The sequence below is a fragment of the Phyllostomus discolor genome, chromosome 1 (genome assembly GCF_004126475.2).
Source record: "Phyllostomus discolor isolate MPI-MPIP mPhyDis1 chromosome 1, mPhyDis1.pri.v3, whole genome shotgun sequence".
Lineage (NCBI taxonomy): Eukaryota > Metazoa > Chordata > Mammalia > Chiroptera > Phyllostomidae > Phyllostomus > Phyllostomus discolor.
In genome coordinates, this window is record NC_040903.2 from 37567744 (window position 1) to 37592240 (window position 24497).

At 35.1% G+C, this 24497-nt stretch overlaps 1 protein-coding gene and 1 pseudogene across 24 annotated transcripts in view; both read left to right on the forward strand.

Annotated features, from left to right (window-relative positions):
- ADGRL3 (adhesion G protein-coupled receptor L3) overlaps positions 1-24497 on the forward strand; it is a 755368-nt gene that overhangs the window by 394310 nt on the left and 336561 nt on the right. The window lies entirely within an intron of this gene.
- LOC114493312 lies at positions 11908-12326 on the forward strand (annotated as a pseudogene).

Genomic DNA, 24497 nt, shown 5'->3' on the forward strand with positions numbered 1-24497 from the left:
TACATGGACTTAATTTAGGACATTTAGGTACTTTTATTATATTTTTTGCTTAGATGTTTACATTTTAAAATTTTGAATGTAGATTATTTGTCCTTTCACAGACATAGTCACAAGGGAGGTCAGGCAGATATATGAAAATGAATAACACAAAGCTGAGAACTTGAATGGATTCACATAGTGTGAAAGATTACACTTGTACAGCATGTCACTCAGCTTGGGTGTGGTGAGCAAGACTTCTCAAAGAAGATAGAAAGTACTTGAAGGAGCAATAAAGCTAAATAGAGGTGTGGGTGTGGGCATTTTGTCATCTTCAAAATTAATTTTCACAATAAATACATAAAGGGAAAACATTGCATTAATTGGCAATATTTTCTTGTGCTCTATTTTATATTCAATATATTTCTGCATAGAATAGAATAAAGATCAAGTGATTCTGCAAACGTGTAACTATTAGGTAGAACTCTGATTGTCGAGTAAATTAAATGCCATTAAGTTGCATGTTTTTTCCAACATTTTACAGTTACAGTACAAGTTTACATGGCATTTTTTATCTTCATATCAATGAGAAAGCTATTTATAGAGGTGTTAAATACTTTATCACTTTAAAATCTAAAGAATCAAAGAACTATTTTTTACATGATTTAATGACTCATTTTACTTAGAAATATCACTGTGATAGTAATTAAATGACTGTTTTATGTAAACTACCTTTGTCTATAAGTCTTTAAATCCATTTCCTTTTCTTCAAATGTCTATTGATTTGGATTCAACCATTTACGATGAAGTATTCATGCTTGCATATAATTGAGAATTCAGCATACTTCTTAAAACACAAAGTTGGGTAAAAATCAAGTTAGAGTCACTGACGTATGCTACCTATGTTCTCCACACTTTTTAAAAAATATTTTATTTATTTATTTTTAGAGAGAGGGGAAAGGAGAAAGAAAGGGAGAGAAACATCAGTGTGTGGTTGCCTCTCACACTCCCCCCACTGGGGACCTGACCCACAACCCAGGCATGTGCCCTGACTGGGAATCAAACCTATGACCCTTTGGTTCGCAGGCTGGGACTCAATCCACTGAGCCACATCAGCAAGCATTATTCTCCATACTTTTTTTAAGATTTCTTTTTTTTTTTACATCTCTTTTGTATTATCCTTTAGTACTATCTACCCTGTGGCAAGATTGAAGTAGTAAAATTCATTCTTCTGAAGGGATAAAGGACAGCAAAATAATTAATCATTAATTAAAAATTTTATTTCAGATCCAAGGATGTTTCCTAATTTATACTTATAACTTGCTCACATTCTGATTCCATTTTCTATTATATCTTTATGAAAGCAAACTTGGGAAGTAGTTTGGGGTTAATGAAAGAACACAGGCTTTAGAGTGATATCAACATTTAAATAATAGTTTAATAACAATTTTTGTTTATCAGTGAAATTATCTTTATTTAACCTTCCTGAAATTTACTGTCTTAAGCTTTAAAATGGGAATAGTAATAATAATACAAAGATATAGTTTTTATGAAAATTACATGAAATTTCAAATACTTGTCACCCTGAAAAATATCTGACATAAAATAGTGCATATTTTTTTTTTACTTATCATCCTCACTTATTAAAGTAGAAATGTAACATCATATATGACCATCTAAAGTAATGATATACAAGTTCTGTCTGGAAAAAGTCTATCCATTGTTAATATAACCAGAACAGTTTGTGTGACATCAATGTAACCTGGCAGCCAAGGAGACTGGACTGGAATGAGAAGACCTGAGTAAGGATGACTTCACTGTAGTAGTCAGTGGGGGCAGTGGATGCCGCTGAGAGGCCATGTGTACTGTGTGACTGCCACATTCAAAATGACTGAGCAAGTAGAGCAATGGATCTGCTTCCAGTTTTACATTAAGCTTGAGCATTCCTCTGCAGAAACTATTCAGATGATCCAGAAAGCCACAGCTATGGACAACTGGTGATTGGCAGCTTCCTCACGACAACATACTCACCCATGCATCACATTTCATGCAGAGATTTTTGGTGAAATATCAAATTACCCAGGTGACTCAGGCCCTCTACAGCCTAGATTTGGTGCCTTGCAACTTCTGGCTTTTCCCAAGACTAAAATCACATTTGCAAAAAGAGATTTCAGACCATCTGTGAGATCAGGAAAATATGACAGGGCAGCTGATAGCAGTTGGGAGAACTGTGAGGTCCCAAGGTGCCTACTTTGAAGGGGATTGAGGTGCCATTGTCCTATGTACACTGTTTCTTGTATCTTGTATCTTCTTCCATAAGTGTTTCTATTGTTCATAGTACATGGTTGGGTACCTTCTGAACAGGCCTGGTACTGTTTATTATTTTATTATTATTTTAATCTAGATATGTTCTTTTGTTGCTTCTGATTAATATTATTTTTTTTTAATTTTTATTTTCCTCATATATCAAGGGACATTATAATTCTATTATTCTACAAAATTTTGCATCTTGACCTTCTTTTGTGATTGGGTGGGATAGATGAACACAGGGAATAAATGAGGAGATAGAAAAACAAGGGTGTATACCTAGAGAGCAAACTTGGCTAACTGACTCGTAGGCCAAATTGGTACAGGATTACATGGTAGCTCTTTTTGTAGTTAACTTGATAGTATGGTAGGAAAAGGCAGCCAGCATAATAATAATGATAATAATAATGACAGCTAATACTTAATATGATTATGTGCTAGGCTTGCTATTAATTTACTTAATTTTATAACAATCATGATATAAGTACTGCTATTGCGGTATGAGAATTCTGACATAGAGGTTTAGTAACTTGGTCAATAATCACACACTTAGGAAGTAGAGAAGCCTGGATACAGATTTGAGCAGCCTGATCCCAGGTTTTTCTACTCTTAAGTGTTACCCTGCATAGCCAATCTAATGCACCTTACTGTCCCAGCCTACTCCTACTGCTGTACCACAGTGACTTCATGGCAAAATTGGACAAAAATAATGCATGTTTTGAATTCTTTGATAAAGTATTTTAAAACACAGGTGTTGTTGAGGAATAATGAGCAATTAAAATATGATTTACTCATGGCTGAGTTCATTAAGCAATTTCATTTAACACTGCATCTCACTGATGATTAATTTAATTATAAAAGAAGGATAAAATTTTTAAATCATTGTGTTCACTTCTTAAAGAGATAGCTGTATAGAGGTTGGGAACTGCTTTTCCAAAACTTAACACTTTCTGCTTCAAAATATAGTTTAGGGACAGTCCTGTTTGAGATTCTCAGTGTTAGGGAAGATAAAAGTGGACATCACTCTCTTTGATAGTATATAAACCACCCGAGAATAGGTGCTGCCAGTGCATATTAGTGGTACTTTCTGTGTACACGCACCTGTTCCTACAAAGCAAATGCAACCTCACCTGCATGACAGACAGCCTCTGAGTCGGTGGAATGGGAGACTTGCTGCTGTACTTCACTAACAGATTGATGCTGAGAAGATGAGTGAGACTTTAATGAGAATGACATGATTTGCAGATCAGCAAGGTGAGAATGAGTGAAAGTTACCATATACAGATGGAAACGCTTTGATTTCCCTTTTTTATTGTTGTTCAATTAAAGCTGTCCCCATTTCCCTCCATTACTCTCCCCCACCCTACCCACTCCCACCTCCCACATTCAGTCCTCCCCCCATTGTCTTTGGCCATGGGTCCTTTTTACATGTTCCTTGACGACCTTTCCCATTCTTTCTCCCAGTATGCCCCTTCCCTGTTTAGAAACTCCTTTGCCTTAAAGTGTTATGGAGATAGAATAGATTTACTGGTATTTTCATTTTCTAAAAGGACAGTGTGCACTATTTACAAAAACTTGCTGCTGAAACTATTAGAAATGGGATAGTGTATATCTCCCTGGCAATGTAGTGAAATTAGTTATTTCTGCCCCTATTATTAGGTTTTGACTTATATTTTTAGTTTAACAGCATGCATCTTTCATCTTTATTCAGGGCCATAAATTATTAGTATTTGAAGTACTACTTGTTTTTCTTCCATTTTTAAAAGAGCCTAAGTAATTTGGATTCATCCAAAAATCATAATGCAGACTGCCAGACTCAGAGTCATTTGCATTGAACATGTGTGCTAATTGTCCCCATGTGTTGGCATGATATTCTTTAGAGACTAATTCCAATCAATTCTGTCTAAACATTCTGGATTTCCCATCAATTACTGTGCTAAGTCGTTGACAGAATTCATGCCAATCTTTGGGCAAATGGCTCCCAGTACTGCCATTCTAACACCCCAGTGTGAGAGCAACATGTTACTTCTTTTCATCTGTGTGTTTTGCATATGTACCTCGTTTAAATGTGAAAGATTACTCCTGTGAAATCCGTGCTTCAAAGATATTATACTTTTTATAGATCTTAGTGTACTATAGAGGTTGGAAAAGTATTTTATTACAGTTTTTTTTTTAACTTTGGCCATTAAATGATTATAGTATGCTTACACACTTGTCATTATTTCAGACACACTTAACCTTTCAAACTGGTTAGTAGAATGAAAATAGCGCATGTTTTGAATATAATATTACTTAAAAGGTGAAGTAATTTATTTATTAATGTTATTAGAACTACATATAATAATGCATGACATAATGTAATGTATCACGTGTGTTTTTACTACAAGTAATAGGATCTTAGTAAAGAATATCTTGATTGAAAAATCTTTTCTTAAAAAACATTGTGTTGTCAACTGACATCCTATTGTCCTGGAATAAAGAATTGTACAGACATCAGGGACCCAGAAAGCTCCGTGGCTTTCCATTCCTCTCAGCCTCTCTGTTTCCCTTAGTCTGTTTATAATCCTTCCTCCTTTTACTGCTCTAGTTTTCTCAGTCTTCAATATTTTTTATAGTGAAAGTATGTAAATGTCCTAAAAAAGTATCATGGAAATCATGGTTGTATGTCAGCAGTTTAAAAAACCTGCCAAGGCTGGCTAGCCAAACACGCAGGAAAGAGTGCTTGGGTTAGGTTGTAAATCTTGGTTGTGAAGCAGACACATGAACTTCTGTGACATTCATATATAAATATGGTGCCTTTTGCTAGACAGGAATGTAGGTGGTAGTTCTCAAAGAAGTGGTGGGCAGGTACCTTGAAAGATGTCTACTTACATTATCTTTTAGAGCATACTGTAATTCAATTATTAAGCTATTGTGCTTGAACTGGGATAATAGGTTCTCCTTCACTAGCCACCTTCATAGCCTAAATAATTATGAATGCTAAATAAATATTTATTGCATGATTTAATGAATAAGGTAAGGGATGGCAGGCATACCTAGCAGTGTCTCAATTGTGTTGATCATTCCATTATTTTCCCAAGTCCCAAGCTGAAACCAATGTGGCAATTATCTTTGACTAGTGCTTCTCCTGTGTGCTCGTTTACACGATGCTTAAAGGTTTCTCTCGTTGTTGTTGTTTCTTTGCCATGATTAATGAATTTCTACATGTCTCAGTATTTCTAGGGGCATCTCTTTAATCCTGACTTCACCTAGATCAGCACTTTCTAAACTTGGTTTTGTGAAGTAGTCATATCCAGTCAGATATTAATGAGTGTTCTGGGGAAAAAATAATGAAAAGTTTCTAAGGCTAAATAAATTTGGGCTGCATATTGTATCAACCCTTGGAAATTTGAAGTGTACACTAGTGCTTTGAAAAGTTGCACAGTAAAGAAACACGGGTAATGTTGATTATGGCAGCATTTTAAAAGAGTGTTTGACCATGAATCCACTTTCATGGAATATCTGTCAGTATCTCATGGGACTGGTGTTCCATAGATCAGTGTTTGGGAATTGCTGAGGTAGGCTGTTAGATGGGATTCTTGGTTGTTTTTTATAGTCTTTGAATCCTATACATTGCTGAAATAAAAATTATGAAATGGCACCATGTAATGGGTATATAGAAAGTAGTTACTAAACCTATATTTACTAGAATGACTACCTAGAGGAGGAAGAAAATGAATTTAATTAGTTAGAATCAGAAATTAATTGCTAAAATGTCATATTTGTTACCTGAAAAAAGATTAAGTTAATTTCAAAAAGAGTAATTTAATTAGTAGTGTTTTACTTAAAAAAACTTTTTATTTAGCTAGATTCCTAAGACAACTATGACAGAAAATATCTGGAGAGATTCTTAGAACACACACAGCCACTCAAAAATAATAGTTTCTAATAGGATAATCAAACTATTGATTTTGATCATTGCTTCTGTAATATTTATGTGACTACACATACACACACTATTTTATTTTAAATGATGATGCTCAGAAATGTCTGCATTTTAAATTCTTATCCAGAGTGTCGTTTATTTTTGTGTACTAGAAACTTTAAGGCTATAATCATTTTTCCATGTGAAAGAAAATGTCTGTGTACATTATAAAAGTCACCTTAAGGATGAGAAGATATTAGTGAGTCTTTAAATCTCCTTCAGTATTAGCTTGTTCTTTTAAGTTAATAAAAGAAAGCAGTAGTCATCATCAAAGCATATATTGTTTGAAAATCAATGAGAGAACTGCCTTCTGTGTTGTTCTTTCCACTTTAAAAATTTTATCCCCTGCCTGGAACCTTAGGAAGAGTCTTTGTTTAGCCTTTAGATGTAGAGCCTGGTGTCATGCTGGTTAAGTCCATGATAAAAATGAACTTGTGTCTGAGTCTAATCTAGATACTGGTCCTTGATGTTTCATACCAGGAAGCTAATTATGGCCTCCTATTTCAGAGCCTCATTACCCCCAGACAACTTTTTTGTTCTTGTATTTAATTTATTGCTCTTGCTAAGGATAATTACACATAGATCTTACTGCTTTTCTTAAAGGTGTAAATATAAATTATTAATCAATTGTAATTATTAGCTGAGGTAAATGACCTTCCTGAGTTTCCAGAATGTTTTTCACCTTAGTTGAACTCTCATATGTGGTTGGTATTGATGTTCTATATATGAGTCTGTTTAATAGGCTCATTACTTTCTTTAGGGTATAACACTGATAGCTTTTAAAGTTTGGAACTTCCCAGTAATAACATGGATGTTTATATCTTAAATTTTAAAAGTCATTTACAGGTTTTTACATGTGCCTTCACATATATTATCTTATTTGTTCCTTGCAGCAACTCTGTGGAGAGCATAGGTATTATTCCTTATAACAAAGGGAAGAACTGTATTTTGGAGGGTCAATTGCGTTGTGTTCTCATACACATAGTAAGTGTTGGAGCTGGGACTCCAAAGACTAGTTTTTCTTATTTCTTTATTTCTGAGGTAATAATTTGATAAAACCGGGCCCATGTTGTAGTTTGGGTTTTTAAGTGTGGGTGTTGTTTGGGACTCACACTTAGGCTTAGCCTTTATTTCATGTACAAGTCCAGAGTTTATTCTACTTTTTTGTGTGTCCCTTTTCATAATGCATCATTAAAGTGAGCAGAATTCCGGTTTTAATGCTAATTGCAAATCACTTGAATTACAGTCTGAAAGCATATCATTTCACATATTCTAAGGGCACTGAAAAGAAACAAGTATCAGTGTACTGGGAAGTTAAACCACTACACCAGTCAAGAGCTCCTTATAAGGTCAAACCACCTCGCTTTAATGTACCCTGTCCAAACTCTGTGACCTTGCCTACATTACTTAAGACTCATTTTTCTTACTTGGAAAGGAGGCACCATTAAAGGTTTCCCTTGTAGAGTCATCCTGAATATTAAATCACATGATAGATGTAATGCCTTGAATACAGTGTGTCTACTTAGTAAACACACTAATTTTTAGCTATGAAAAAATAATGAAACAAAAACTTCAATCTATATAGAGGCCACTGCAATATGAAAACACACAGGCATGAAGTAGAGAGGGAAATAAAAATGTAAAGAAACAAGACCGTGAGAAAAGACAAATAGAAATGTGATGGGTGTGCTGTTTCTGTTTAGGATGTAGGATGTTGCAAGAGAATTCCTCTCCTTAACTAATAGTAAACCAAACTGAATATACTACAAAATCAGTTAGTTTAGCTCATCAAAGAGTCAGGCCCAAATCAGCTGCATAAATTAAAAGCCAAACTTTTTCAAACCTCTCCTAGGATATACAGGGCCCACGGCTGCTTTCATTTTTGAAATGTAGGAGGAGTAAGTCACGATAGATGCAGTAAAAATAAAACAGCTGAACTTTTAAATTTTTAAATCCTGAATAGAATTCCTAGGAGTCCTAGATACAAGGAGAATCTTTACTCACTCCCCATCTTTTTTCCATTGGCTTTCACTGAGAGCTTATGACAAAGATTGGGGTGAGGGCAACGACTGAAAAGTGTGTCCAGTGAGGAGCAGGTTCGTTGATTCTGCTGTAGACAGAGTCTCAAGAATGAGAACTAAGAAAAATAATACTTTTGCATTCTGGGCCTTACATTAAACTAGTGGCAAAGGCAGCCTGCTACAGGAGAAGGGGCAGGAGAGATGACCCCCCAACTCCATTGAAGGTGTATTGGCACAAGGCTGTTCTTTGCTTGAGCTGTACAGGAGGTGTGGTAGGAGAGGAGGAAGACTTCCTATGCAGCCTGCCTACCTTTGGGGGCAATGGGAGAACAGAGAGAAGCCCTGCAGGTACTCTTCATTGAGTGCGTCATTGTCTGTCTTCCACTGAGAGAAGCAGAAGAAAGTTGAGAGAAAAGTCCATTAAGACACAGGTGCAGAGAACCTACTGATTGAAGTCTGAAGATGGAGCAGGAGGAGGTGCCAGCAGTGGAGTGGGGGTTGAGATCAGAGCTCAGAGAACCCCCACAGGCACCCCAGGCTCTTGTGAATGCTATTGTTACTGAATTCAGGGGGTTCAACACTTTGGGATGCCCTATTCAAGCAATAGACGTGGTTGTTGCAAGGCTGTGTCATTTACTTTTAGCAAGTAAAGGAGAAGGGATTCAGATCCCAAGTTCCGCATCCCAAAGGGAGGCTTAGCCATTGCTTATATACACTAGTTGGTCAATTATGCATTGATTTCTTCTTTGTAGTTGGCTACATTTGTTCAGTTAAGTTCCTGTCAAGTTCTTCCTGTTGGCAGATGGTCTGCAAAATAATGAGCTACATGTTAGCCTTTAGTAAAAAGAGCATTTGGTAAGAATGGCCCAGACTTTGACACCCTGGTCCTATCTAACACCAGGAAATGGCCCTGTACCACTGGGGCAGGAAATGGACTGCTAAGATACACCTGCGAGGTATCTGAGAACAGAATATGTATAAGAACTAAGACAAAATCTTCAGGCAGACTTTCAAGTGAATGTTCTGGTTTCATCTTGTAATGTAAGACTATGGTGAACTGAATTTAGTTGAAACAACAAAAAAGCCCACATCCATTATATTAGTTTCCTAGGTATACCATAACAAAGAACTACAGACTGAGAGGCTTAAACAACAAACATTTTTTTTCTTGTGATTTGGAGGCTTATAAATCTGAGATCAAGGTGTCACCAGAGTTGTTTTTTTCCAATGCCTTTCTCTGTGGCTCATAGCTGGCTGTCTTCACCCTGTCTTCAAACGGTCTTCCCTGTGTGTTTCTGTGCAGAAATCCCCTCCTCTTACTGTAAGGATGCCAGTCATATTGTATAAAGACCCACCCTAATGAATTCATAAAACCTTAATCAGTTATTTAAAGGCCTATTTTCTACCACAATCACATTCTGAAGTACTGGGGCTTCAGACTTCAACATATAAATATAGAGATGACATACTGTATTTTGCCATGCATAATGCACACTTTCTGCCCCAATTTTTGAAGGAACAATAAGGATACACATTATATGTGGGAATAATGGATACATACTGTGGGTATACAAATGGGTATAACAATCCTATGTATAATATGCACAAAAACGTGGGTGTACATTACACATGGCAAAATATTGTCGTTTAGCTCATACCATGTCCCTAAACTAAATTGATTCAGACAGCTATACTAACAAGAGATGTGTTCTGTTCTGTGGGTAGACATTATTCACCTCAGGCCTTCCTGTTCTTTTAAATGCAATGTTCACTTAAATCAAAAAAGTATAAAATACAGAAAAAGAAAAAATCTGATCCTTTGCCAAGAGAAAAGAGATTAAATCAATAGACCTGGATCCAAGATGTTGTAATTATCAGATATAATTTTAAAGCACTTCTGATACTCCTGCCCTGTTAGGCATCATTCCACAAAGGAGAATGCCACTGGTTCAGTTCATGGTCAGGGCACATGCTGGGTTGTGGGACGCAGTCCCCAGTTGGGATGCATGCGGAAGGCAGCAATCGATGTTTCTCTCACATGTCAATGTTTCTCTCCCTCTCTTTTTCCTTCTCCTCCCATCTTTCTAAAAATATATAAAGAAAATCTTTAAAAACACTTCTAATAAATATGGGAAGTATTTGAAAAGGTATACTACATGCATGAATAGATGGGTGATTTCAACAGAGAGAAATTAAAAGAAAGAATGAAATATAAAGCTGGAAATGAAAAATACTGCATACACACACATACACACATATGTACATACAATTCTCTCATGTGCTTACCAGTAATCTAACATGAAAGGAAATGTTAGTGAATCTGACCAAAGAGAGAACAGAAGAAATTTTCTAACTTGAAACACATGAAGAAATAGAGTAACTGATTTCTATGTGACTGTGTGTAATTGGAGCTCCAAGAGGAGAAGAGAAAGAAAAAGAAATACTTCAGTAATAATTGATAATTTTACAAAATTCATGAAAAACCCCAAGATCAAAAAAAAAACAACTGAGAACTGCAAGAAGCATTGTAACCAAACAAAAAAACAAACAAACAGGAAATTCAGCTCCTTATCACCACAAAAGGCAAACTCATGAGGCTGATATTGGTGCAGAATGAAAGAGGTTTATTCAGGTGCTGCATTGTCTGGGAGAATGGTGGACTACCATCTCAAAGCCCATCCCCTCAGCAAGTCCAGGACAAAAGCCAGTGTCTAGAATTCCTGCTCCAATATAAAGTACAGTGCTTTGGATCCAGCAGGTGGCTGCCACAGTCCCCACCCAGGTAGCCTAGCTTGTTTCTGGCTGTTCTTCATTTCAGACTCCATCCTGGAGTTTGTGTGGAACCTGTACAGCCATAGGCATTTTGATTGCTAGGGCAATCTCCCAGAGAGTGTGCGAATGCATTGGTGAATGCATCGCCAGATGGTGGGATGGAGACAGACAGAAAAACAGAGAGACTGAGACTTCTTCATGGAGGCAATAGGCCACATGGCAGGAAAAGGCCACGTGGCCCATGGAGAGAATAGGTGGATGCCAGCGAGTGCAGGTCATGAGCAAGAGAGAGAGAGAGAGACTCTTTGTTTTCCTGGGATTATATTTGTCTGTGAGATGAATCAGATACTTTCCTAAAACAACCAATTTCCTAAACTTTCACATTCTTCAAATGGGTCCATCTCTCAACCAGTCCCCTTTCCCCCAGACTGGACTAACAGAATTCTTTGGTCCAATACCTTCCCTTACATCGGGTTCGACTTCTGTGGCACATGTGCCTGCCTTCTCTTGGTTCCACCCCGCATCTAGTACTAGAAGGTGGAAGAGGGAAGATCCTTTTTTATTACCCAATCATCTAGCTAGCATTTTGTGTGCCTGTTCTAAGAACATCCATCTCTCACCATCTTTGCCAATGGGGGACTCCCAGGTGCTCTGTCTACAGTAACAGCATAAACAGAAACAAAAACACACCTAAATCAATTATAATCAACAATAAAGGAAATTCATGAAAACAACCAGAGACAAAGACATTACTGGAGTGCATGTGGTACAAATGGTGATCAGTTTCTGATCAGATGCAATAGAAGCAAGTGTAAGTGTAACAACTTAAAAATTCTGAAAGATATATCTCTCCACCTAGAATTTTTTTAAAATATATTTTATTGACTTTCCATGCTGTTAATGCTCTAGCAAACATGATGAACATTCCTAAAACCCACCGGACTTTCTGTAAGAAGTGTGGCAAGCATCAACCCCACAAAGTAACATGGTACAAGAAGGGCGAGGATTCTCTGTATGCACAGGGGAAGTAGTGTTATGACAGGAAGCAGAGTGGCTATGGTGGGCAGACTAAGCCGATTTTCTAGAAAAAGGCTAAAACTACAAAGAAGATTGTGCTGAGGCTTGAATGTGTTGAGCCCAACTGCAGATCTAAGAGAAGGCTAGCTATTAAGAGATGCAAGCATTTTGAACTGGGAGGAGATAAGAGAAAGGGCCAAGTGATCCAGTTCTAAGCTTCATTTTGTGTTTTATTATGTGACAGTAAAATCATAAGGATATGTTCAAATATATATATATAATTGGTTATGCTATCCAAATTTTCCCCTTTGCCAGCTTCTACACAGCAATCTCCATTCTGCCTGGAAATTTCCCCACCTTAGTTCACGTTCATGATTCATGAATGTAAGTTCTCTGGCTACTCCATTTCCTACACTGTTCTTAACATTCCCCTGCCTTTTGTGTACCTACCAATTTGTACTTCTTTTTTTATATATAATTTCTTTAAAAAAAATATTTATTTATTTTTAGAGAGGGAAGGAAGGGAGAAAGAGAGAGAGAAACATCAATGTGTGGTTGCTGGGGTCCGTGGCCTGCAACCCACGTATGTGGCCTGACTGGGAATCAAACCTGCGACACTGGTTTGCAGCCTGCACTGAATCCACTGAGCTACCAGCCAGGGCTATGTACTTCTTAATCCCTACACCATTTCCCCCATTCTCCCCTTTCTCATCCCTGTGGTAACCATCTAAATGATCTCCACATCCATGATTCTGTTTCTGTTTTTTGTATAGATTCAATTTTTGATAGTTGTGTTGATTCAATTTATTGCCATTTTAATGTTTATAGTTTTGATCTTTTTCTTAAAGAAGTCCCTTTAATATATCATATAATAATGGTTTGGTGATGATGAGCTCCTTTAGATTTTTCTTGTCTGGGAAGATCTTTATCTGCCCTTTAATTTTAAATGATAGCTTTTCTGGTTAGAACAATCTTGGCTATAGATCCCTGCTTTACATGACGTTGCCTATTTCTTGCCAATCCTGTCTAGCCTGCAAAGTTTCTTTTGAGAAATAAGCTGACAGTCTTAATGGAACTCCTTTGTAGGTAACTATCTGCTTTTCTCTTGCTGCTTTTAAGGTTCTCTCTTTACCTTTTAACCTTTGGCATTTATGATGTATCTTTGGTGTGGTCCTCTTTGTTTCCATGTTGTTTGGGGCTCTCTGTGCTTCCTGAACTTGTATGTCTATTTCCTTCACCAAATTAGGGAAGTTTTCTTTCATTATTTTTCAAATAAGTTATCAATTTCTTGCTCTTTCTCTCCATCTTTTGGCACCCCTATGATTTGAATATTGGTAAGTTTGAAGTTGTCCCACAGGTTCCATACACAATCTTTAATTTTTTGGATTATTTTTTCTTCTTTCTGTTCTGATTGAATGTTTTTTTTTTCTCCCTTATGCTCCAAATCATTGATTGAATTCTTGGTTTCATGCATTCCATGTTGATTCTCCATATTTTTTTTTATTTCACTTAGTGTACACTTAATTTCTGCCTGTCTCTTTTATGCTGTTGAAGTATCCAATGAGTTCCTTGAGCATCCTAATAACCAGTGTTGTGAATTCTGTATCTGGTAAATTGTTTATCTCCATTTTATTTAGTTATTTTTCTGGAGTTTTATTTGGTTCTTTCATTTGGGCTATATTTCTTTGTCTCCTTGTGTTGGCAACTTCCCTGTGTTTGTTTCTATGTATTAGGTAGAGTTGCTTTGACCCTCTGTCTTAGTGGCATGGAGTAATGTAGAAAAGTGAGTGGTAGGTTGGATTGGGCAGAGCCTTATGTAATTGCCAGAGCAGGGCAACACGTGGGAGCCAGGTTGATGGAGTCTCAGATATGGTTCCACTGCTCTGTGGCTCTCTGTGGGGGAGGGGTCAAAAGAGGAACAATGGCCACTGCATGATCTCTGGAATTTTGTCTAGAAGGACGATGTCCCCAAGCCTTGTCCTTGATGCCAGACACTTCAGTTTCTCCCTATATGTCATTGATTCCCTTCCAGCTGCTGTCCCCATGCTGGAACCTAGAGGGAGTGAGTCTGAGTTAGTCCTAAGTCTACTCTAGGCCCTTTAAGAGGAGACATCTGCGAATCTCAAAGTTTCTTCCTCCACCCCAACTGCCCACTGGTTTTTCACCCAGAAGTTATGGGGACTTTTCTCTCTGGCACTGGAACCCTATGATGGGTGGTCTGGTATGGAGCTAGTATCCCTTGCTCTCAAGATATCCCTCATGATTTTTACCCACCACATATGGGTGTGGGACCAGCTCGTTTCCTGTCTCCATGTCTTTGCATCTCTGCCCCTCCTACTTGAATAAATGCATGTGATTTCTTTAATTCCTTGGTTCTTTAATTCCTCACACATACAGCTCAATTTTCTGACAATCCTGGTGATAGTTGTCCTGTAATTTAGTTGAACTTTTTGCTATGGTTGTGCGAGGAGACAAGCCATGTTTACTTGTGCTTCCATCTTTAGCAAAAGTTCCTGCCAACTGAGAATTAATATGCCAAAGAATAGTTTTCAAAGAGAAGGTTAAATGAAGACACTTTCTTCCATTAAAAAATCTGTTTTTCTCTAAAATTCCTTCATTACAGATATGCTGTAAAAAAATTCTTCAGACTTCAGAGAAATGATACCAGAAATTTATCTATCTGTTGATCTTTGAAGTGAAAAATACCTCAAAGAATCATATTTCAACAAATATAAAATAACTTATGTAAATGACATAAATATGTGAATATTTTGACATATATAAGACTACATACTACAATATAATATGCAATATATAAATATTATATATACAAAATATATAGAGATCATATGTATTATTAAGATTTTAAAGACATTTCTCTGATTAAGGAAAATAATAGCAATATACTGTATTTGTAGCATATACAGAAGTAAAATATGGTAAGTACACAAAGGATCTATGGGTAATAATTGGAAATATTCTGTTGTAAGGTTCTTGTCTTTCTTATGAGCTAATAGAATATTTTAAAGTAGACTATGATAAATTAAAGATGCATATGCCAATAGTTTGAGCAATATTTGAAGTCAACACAGAGAGACATTGTTATGAGTTGAATTTGTTCTTCAGCCATATTTCTATGTTAAGTCCTAATGCTGTGTACTTCAGAGTGTGACCTTTTTTTTGGAAATAGCATAATGAGTTAAGATGAAGTCACGATGGTGTGGAGTGAACCCCTAATTCAACATGACTGATGTCATAAGACGATATTTAGACATAAACATGAGCACAGGGTGAAAGATATATCAAGATAAAGGCAGAGATCAGGGTGATGTTTATCCAAACCAAGGGACGCCAAAGATTGTCTGCAAAACATTAGAAGCCAGGTGAAACACTTAGTACAAGTCTTCTTCATTACCCTCAGAAAGAACTCTTGAGAATATTATCATCTAAAACTGTGAGACAATTAATTTCTGTTATTAAGCCACTCAGTTTGTGGAATTGTGTTACAGCAGCCCTAGCAAACTCTGAAGGAACAAATAACAAGCCTGTAGAGAAGATAAAATAGAATAGTAAAAATACTAAATTAACCCATGTCCCAAACAAGGTAGAAAGAAGGAAGAGAAAAACACAATAGAAATTGGATGAAACAAAATTAAACACCTGGTACACCTCGATAGTAGAATTAAATCCAAACATTGCAATAATTGCATTGAATATAAATGGCCAAATGCTCCAGTTTAGTGGAAGAAATTGTCAGACTGGATAATTGTTTGTCAGTTTCTCATAATTCCAAATCTAAATATTTGTCTATGAGTAATTAAACACATAGTCACCAAAACACTTGTGCAAGGATATTCATACAATCTTTATTTATAATAGTCAAACACAAGAAATAGTCTGTTCATTCATAAGGGAATGGATAAACAAACTGTGGTCTATTCCTACAATATGAGGTTACTCACCAACATTAAAAAAATCTGATATATGCCACAATATGGACAATTCCTGAATGAACAAAACCAGACACCATGAAGGACATACTGTATGGTTTCTTGGCAGTAGGAATCAGATGAGTTCTTTTTCTCAGCTAGCAAAGTGAGGATTGAGTAGACCTGGGGTAATGAGAGTATCCTGTGCTTCATTGTGGCATTGTGGTGTGGCATACAAGCTTTTTTTAATCGAGTTTATCTTTTTTTTAGTGACCAGTCTGCACCATGTTTTCATTCTCTAGTACACTACTACCATAAATATTTAATATTAATATTTATACTCTGAGTTTCAGTTTACAAAGTGTTCTATATACATAGTGTTTTCTCATGCTTAAAAATTAGACTCTAAGTTAAACAGGAAAGGCTCAGCATGGTTATCCTACTCTGAAGAGGGATGATGTCACTCATATGTTTATTTATCCAGCAGCAGTGAGGGGATCAGTGCCCAGGACAAATCTTAAATGATGATATTTTGGCTTTGACTCACATCAGTGAACAATTCTGAAAAGCTCTAGTATATAAATTTAGTTCCTCCCCTGCTTCTTACTTAACTTGCCCTTATGTCTCATGTTCTTGGTCTCTTTTGTAAAGAACATAGTTCTCTTTGAGCATCATGTGGCATAAGACTTAGTGACCTGTTGAATTATCCATATGTGCTGAGCCAATCAGTCATATTCAAATTTTATGTCCCAGAATGAAACCTGCTTATTGAAAGCAGACAAGAGACCAGTGACAAGAGAGACTATTTTCTATGTGCATGCAGTAGTCTTAGAAGTAGGCAATATGCCAACCCAGTGTGTCTTTGTATTCTAACATTGCAAACCCATCATTTTCAACTGTATTTTTCTGCCATCCCCCCTTCTTCAACCTCCTCAAGGCTGACGGATGTGTTGTGATGACTGTTAAAAGATCTCAGGCTGTTGAGGCCTTAGGTCTCCACAACTTTCTTAGAAAGAAGATAAGACTTTAAGTGACATTTAGTGTATTATGTGAGTAGTTTCATGTCCTTATAAAATGATCATGCACAATTTTTTAAAGCTAGAAAAACTTTCTCTAGAATTGGATTAAATATTATTTCTGTGTTCAAAATCGGTTGTGAAAACTTTCATCCTTGGGAGATCTCAGAAAAGACATTTCAAGAGTTACTTTTGCAACTCAATGCAGTAAAGGGTGGATATAAATTACAGTCTCTCTGGAAAGTAGGTTTATTATCCAAAGTAGGACTGATTCATTAGGGGAATTTATTTTACTCAATTAATAAAATATAATATCTTGCTTAAGACTCAACTGAAGCAAGTCAAGTATAAACTGAAGTAGCATAGAGGTCATAAAATCTCATTAAAAAGGATTTTAAAATTGTAGTCTCAATAGTGGGCTAGATTAAAGAAAATGAGTCTGCATATTTCTCATTCAGAATTATCTGTTCGTAACCATAATTTTTAAACTTCAGTCATATGGCCTACATTAGGTCCTAATTAATACTGACCATCTTTCAAATAATTTTTGTTATCTATGTAGATTGCTACTTAGTCCTCATGTTACAGGTTATATGAAAAAAACAATCGAGCCCATGTGTATTTCACAGAGGCTGTGTGATATACTCATTGCAATTGTCTGAATAAATTACTTCTAACTTCCTTTCTGACAGCTGGAAACTAGGGAGTGGTTCAGAGTATGATATCCTTACCTCCTTAAACAAGAAATGCTCAGAATAGTTAGCACCTCTTTTCACTGACTAGCAAACTGACTAGCTAAAATCATTTAAACTGCTGTGACCAAATAATCAGTTTAGACCATGATGCTGCCACCAACTAAGGCTGTTCAATAAGCAGAATATGGTAAGAAGAAATAATTGGATATGGCTTATTTTGAATGGGAAAGACTAATTAAATACTAATTTCATGTTTTTACCAGATGTCATCTTTCAAGAGTAATTTATATAGCAGGTTACTCTGCCACTGACGACATCCTTTGGAGGCTACCTTTGCCCTCTGTGGACTGAAACTAAAAAAGGTTAATGACGTCCCACAGAAGATTCCTGTATACATTGCTACCATACCTTTTAAGGGCAGACCATCTGTCTCATTATGTGGGATTTTGTGGGCAAGCCCTCGTTCATGCTATTCTCCGTGTGACTTTATAGATTTGACACATCTCCATTATCCTTTTTGATTTATTTGTTTATGCCTAATTTTTCTCCATATAGTAACTTTAACGGTGTGAAAACTGCTTTGAATTAATTTATCTTTCAGTGATAGTGATCTGTGGCTCAGGCCTTCATGTATATTACACACTTGATATGTATTGTTATTTGTATTAAACACCTTTTATTTAAAAAAATACTGACTTTCACCCACTTGTACTTATAAAAAGAGATCATTTTTAATAATTTTTACACAGTTTAGTCAACAAGTCTCATTTTTATTCTTGAGTTCTATTTGGATGGCCTAGTTTTTTTTCTTTTAAACAAAAATACTGTGTTTTTTCTAGGATAAATTTATTTTGCGTGTGTGTGTGAGAACTAACGAGGTTAAGAATGGAGGGTTCCATTTAATTTTCTTCAGATACTCAGTCTTTTAGATTATATGATACATTTTTCAAAAAATTTAAGACTTTATTTTTAAAGCAGTTTTAAGTTTATAATAAGATTGGGAGGAACAAAGATTACTTTTGTACCCCCTGCCCAACACTGATATAACCTTTCTCATTATCAACATCATTTACCAATGATACATTTTTTACCAAGGAATCTACATTATAAATCACAGTCAAAGCAAATCATAAAACCCAAAGTCCATAGTATACCATCAGGTTCGCTTTTGCTGTTGAACTCTCCATGGGTGTGGACAAAGATATAATGATGTCTAACCATCATTAAATATCATAGAACACTTTCGCTGCCCTAAAAGTCCTCTATACTCAGTCTATTCACCCTCTTTCCCTCAACAAACACTGATCTTTTTATTGTCCGCATACTTTAGTTTTTACAAAATGTCATATAGTTGGAAACATACAATATATAGCCTTTACAGATTATCTGCTTTCACTTAGTAATATGCATCTAACTTTCCTCCTTGTCTTCTTATGGCATGATAATTCATTCCTTTTTATCACTGAATAATATTCCATTGTCTGGATGAATGCAGTCTATCTCGTCACTTTCTGAAGGCCATCTTGGTTGCTTCTCAGGGTCAGTAATTATGAATAAAGTTTCTATAAACATCTTTGTGCAGATTTTAAGGTGGATAAGTTTTTAACTTCTTTGGGTAAATAGGAGTACAGTTGCTAGATTTTTTGGTAAGACTGTTTAGTTTGTAAGAAACCACCAAATTGCCTTCTAGGGTGACTACCATTTTATATTTTCATTGGTGCTGTATGAAGACTTCCTGTCACTCCATATCCTTTTCAGCATCTAATGTTGTTAGTGGTCCAGATTTTGGCCATTCAAGTAAGCAGGTAGTGGTATCTTGTTATAGTAATTTTCATTCCCTGATAACATATGATGTGGAGCATCTTTTCATGTCCTTATTTGCATCTCATAGCTTCTTGGTGAGGTGTCTGTGAAGGTCTTTGGCTCATTTTTTTAAACCCTGTTGTTTGTTTCCTTGTTGTTGACTCTTAAGTTCTTGGTATGCAGGGTACAACAAAAGTAGGTTTACAATTGTGAGTACACATAACACAAAGTTTATTTTTGTATTATTATTTGTTAATGTTTGTGTTATTTTCCATATAAGCAACTGTAAACCTACTTTTGCCCACCCTGTATTTTGGACACCAGTTCTTTATCAGATGTGTCTTTTGCAAAATTTTCTTTCAGTCTGTGCACTGCCTTCTCATTCTCTTGACATTGTCTTTCACCAAGCAGGAATTTTAAATCTTTCATGCTAAATCTAGTATTCTAATGAGTAGTGTTTCAGAGTTTGGGAATGAGATCTGCATATAGTTTTCAGTTGAAGACAACCCTTAATGAGTGATTTTCTGTGCAACTTTGTTGGAATTAGACATATTCCTTTCTACATCATAAATTCATCTAGTTAAGGATTTGTCTCCATTTTCATTCTTATCCATCACAGATATGGTTGGTATTAGGTTTTTTGTTGTGCTTTGTTTTTAGCTTTTAAAAGCCTCTTCCTATGCTAAGTATTCTTCTTTCAAGTCTGTGAAGCTAAATGTGTAATAAGTTATGTTTCTATTTTCTAATTAGAGAAGAAAGAACAGTGTCGAATATGAAACATCATTGCTTTTCACTAATGAACATGGGAGGAAAATGAGCAAACTAGCATTTTTTTAGTAGCCACCATGTGCCAGAAACTGTTAAGCACCTTACATACATCATGTCAGCTACTCCTCATTATATCTTGTCATTCAGATATTGTTCCAATTTCACTGATGGGGAAAACTGAGGCCTAGTGAATGGTGATTGTTTTTTATAGTTCTACACCTTAAAAGTACTAGGGACATAGTAAGAATACCATTTCATATCCCTTCAGTTATTTCTTTCCTGCACTCTATATAATTTATTTCTCTCTTTTAAGTTCTTTAATTTATAGAAATAAAGTTCTCCAACATCAAATTTGACTGTTTTGGAGTAATCACTTTAAATAGTAATACTTTAATGCTGTGTATATTTACCACATATAGGAAAAAAGAACATTGCTGTATATATCGCTTTGCAACAAGATATTTGCAGTAACAGTAAATTTTGAAATTGGATGCTAGAAATAGGTTGTTTCTTTATTTTTAAGATATAAGTGGATCTACCATCACTTTTTTATTAATTAAAATATCAAGTTCATAAGTTTTTTATAATATAACAAGTTATATATTCCTCCATACTCAGTATTTTATTAATAAGATGTAGGTCTATAATTAATTTATCCGTAATAGCAGCATCATACAACTTTGTCAAATAAAAATGTAAGGCTTTAGGTCTCTCTTTATTCCCAGAATGTGTGTATCTTTTACTTGTATTCATTCAATCCTCAGTCAGTTTATAGGTGGAACTTTGCTTTGCCTTTTTATGTTGTTATTCTTTATTTTCTAGAGGTCCTTCATTACTTTTGCTAGATTGATAGTTTACTTGTGTACTTGGTGGTGGGTTTAACCTTTTGTCACATCTCTTTAATGGTGTATCCTTTATTTTAGCAATTAGAAAAGTACAAATGCTCTCCAGGACTGATCCTAAAGATTGCTTATCTTATCTTTCTACAGCCTTTGTTGTTTAAATGAAAGTTTCAGAGAGAGAGTTCCATCGTTTTTTGTAGATGAGAAAATTATTGTATCCATCCCAAGGTTTGTCAGCCTGTCAGGTACAAAGGCAGGGGAAGTACAAGCACCTGCAGTATACAGCTCCTGTGTCACTCATAACCTCTGCACGATGTGGATCCTCTCACTCACCTGTGTGTATGTTTATGGATTGGAGTCCACATCTCAGTTTTCTTTTGTGTTATGGTGAGCCTTCATATTTTAAGAGGGAATTGTGATTTTTGTTCTAGTAAAGGTCACAAAGATTTACTGAACCAACCTTCCCTAGGCTTCCCTGTGACCTTTTTTAAGATGGAGGTAGAGCTGCAACTTATTGTCTTGTGAGCAGAGAACTGTACTCAAGTAACTAGAATATATATTGTAAACAACTAAACAGGTGAAACTGGAGAAGCAACTCACAGTGACTATATCTACCAAGAGAAATAAGAGCTTTTAATTTTTGTCTTAAACAATAGTAGACGTTTTCATATATCTTCTCATGTTATCAGGATGTACGATAAAATGTATTAAGCAGGATAATCAATAAAATAAAATACTATTTCAAAAACTATAATAAAAATGAATTTTGATTGATCTCTCAAATATTTCTTACTTTTTAAAGTAAATTATAATTATTGCTTATACATACTCACTGGCATTAGAAAAAAATGTATTGAATGAAAGCATATTATAAGGCTTCCAAAGATTTTACCAGGTTCATTATGTAGTCATATCATTAACACTTGACTGAAGATTTTGAATTGTACATTTTTTTGTGATGATATATTGCTAAAATTGAAATATTAAATTATAATCATATCTGTTTTACGACTCTGTTCATTTAAATAGGCTTTAAATACTAGCCTTCATGTTTTTGTACTTTTAAAAAAAATTTCCTCTTTAACATGTTTTCTATGTTTTTGTTAATATTTTGGAATATTTTACCATAAAGAGTATATGGCAATAATTTGATCTGAGTCATTATGAAATGAAGAAGATAACCTGACCTCCTGACTATAGGATTACCTTCCTTTACCTTATCTATAGTATATAAAATGATTTAAATAAATTAAAATATGAAAATAATGAAAGTTAATGTGCTTTTTAGATTTATATATGAAGTGGGAGTGAGTTGGCAAAATCCATGCTTATTTTAAACAATGAATAATAACTAATTTATGATGGGAATAGCTTGAAAATCTTTTTGATTGCCTGCTTAAGATAAACAAAAAAGAATGATAGAAAAACACAACTTGGGATCAATGAAAGGACAAAGAGATTTAAATATATAATCAGCCTCAATTACTGTGATTCTTGAACAAAATGAATTATTTTTTCCTACTAGTTTGGTAGTTTTAAAATGTTGGGAGGAAAGATTTTAAATTATGAAGGCACTTTCCATATAAGAAAATGTTTAGAAATCTTAGAAAATCATCAGTGATCCATTACAAAGCAAAGGTGACTCTTGTTCGGATCATATTGCAAGAATAATTGCAATCCCAAACAACACAAATTGGGTGATGTTTACATATACATATATAAATCCTTTGTATTTATATCATTTCCTAAATCACTATAACTAAGTATATTATAAAAATAAATGTCACTACATATATAATTATATATGCTATGTGTCATTTTATGTACATATGACTAAATGCAGTATAATATATACTGTTTCTTAAGTCAGTTAAAAAACACTAAATTACTAACATTTCTGTGGAATGAAAACTCTTCAGAGAGAGACTAGTATTCCTTTTAGGGAGAGTTTAAAATATTTACTGAGTAATGTTTTTTAAAATAAATTATTTTTACTTTTTAAGACAATTTTAGTAATGTTTTTTAAATACTGTTTTTATTATTATTTAAAGATTTTATTTATTTATTTTTAGAGAGGGAAGGGAGGGAGAAAGAGAGAGAGAGAGAAACATCATTGCGCGGTTGCTGGGGATCGTGGCCTGCAACCCAGGCATGTACCCTGATTGGGAATTGAACCTGCGACACTTTGGTTCGCAGCCTGCGCTCAATCCACTGAGCTATGCCAGCCAGGGCTAGTAATGTTTTAAAAATACAAGTTTTATTTAAAATAAATTTTAAAATATTAAGACAAAGAAATGGTAGCTGGGTTAAGTATTTATTTTTAACCAATCTTTTCGATAAAGTTGGCATAAGCTTATCATAAAAGAATTTCTTTAATACACTCCAACAGAACTGGAAATAATTTTTAATGAAATATAAATTGTAAAAGAGAAACACTTTATATTCTGTGTTTTGGCAAGTAGGTAGGTAAGGGATGACCCATAAGGTAGATAACTTGAAAAAAAATTAATACCAACATATGTATGCATGTGAAGCTATATAATTAAATTAGGGAAATTTTAAAATTATTTAATGATAGTATACACAGGCTTTTAATAATTATTTTCATCTTTTTTCTTACCCACTCTGAAAGTTAAAGATAGCTGTTACTGTTGAAATCATAGTGGAAGGTTCTTTGGATAGATTTACCAGAGCAAACAGCAAGCAACGGCTCTCATTCCAAACAAGGTCTGTTACAGCACAACTTACTTATGTGTTTATTGAGTATGAGATGTTCCTGCTATAGTAACAGAGTTGAATAGTTGCTACAAGAGCCCTTCAGTCTCATAAGGCCTAAAATATTTACTGTCTGATTTTTAGAGAAAAGTTATGTTGGGCTCAAAGAAATACATACATACATACATTATATATGATATCACCATATTATGGTATATTTAAAAATGATTTTGCAGGAAAATGTCTGGGTACAGAATGTTTAAGTTCTTCTAAGATTGTCTCTTTTTATGCTTCCCTGACCCCATGGTATTTATATTTCTCTCATAATTATAACCCTCTTCATTATTATGTAAGAGCATTTTTCATATATGGGCTATAAAGAGAATTATTAATTAATATATTTATCAATTACCAAACACTTGCCATTAGCAAAGAAAAATTAGCATTAATGCTGTAAAAGTAATGATGTTCTCACTCCAGTGGTAGAATCACAAATGGTGTAAATCGGCACCTGTGTTGTGCACACGAGAGGATGGAGTCAGGCCTAAAGAAACTCAACCATATTGAGAACTGACGATTGTTAGGAGCTCAAGCTTAACTTAAAATGACTTACGGAAAAAGGAATTACTCCATTAACTAAAAAAGCTTGGGTTTAATTGACTTTAGGTCTCT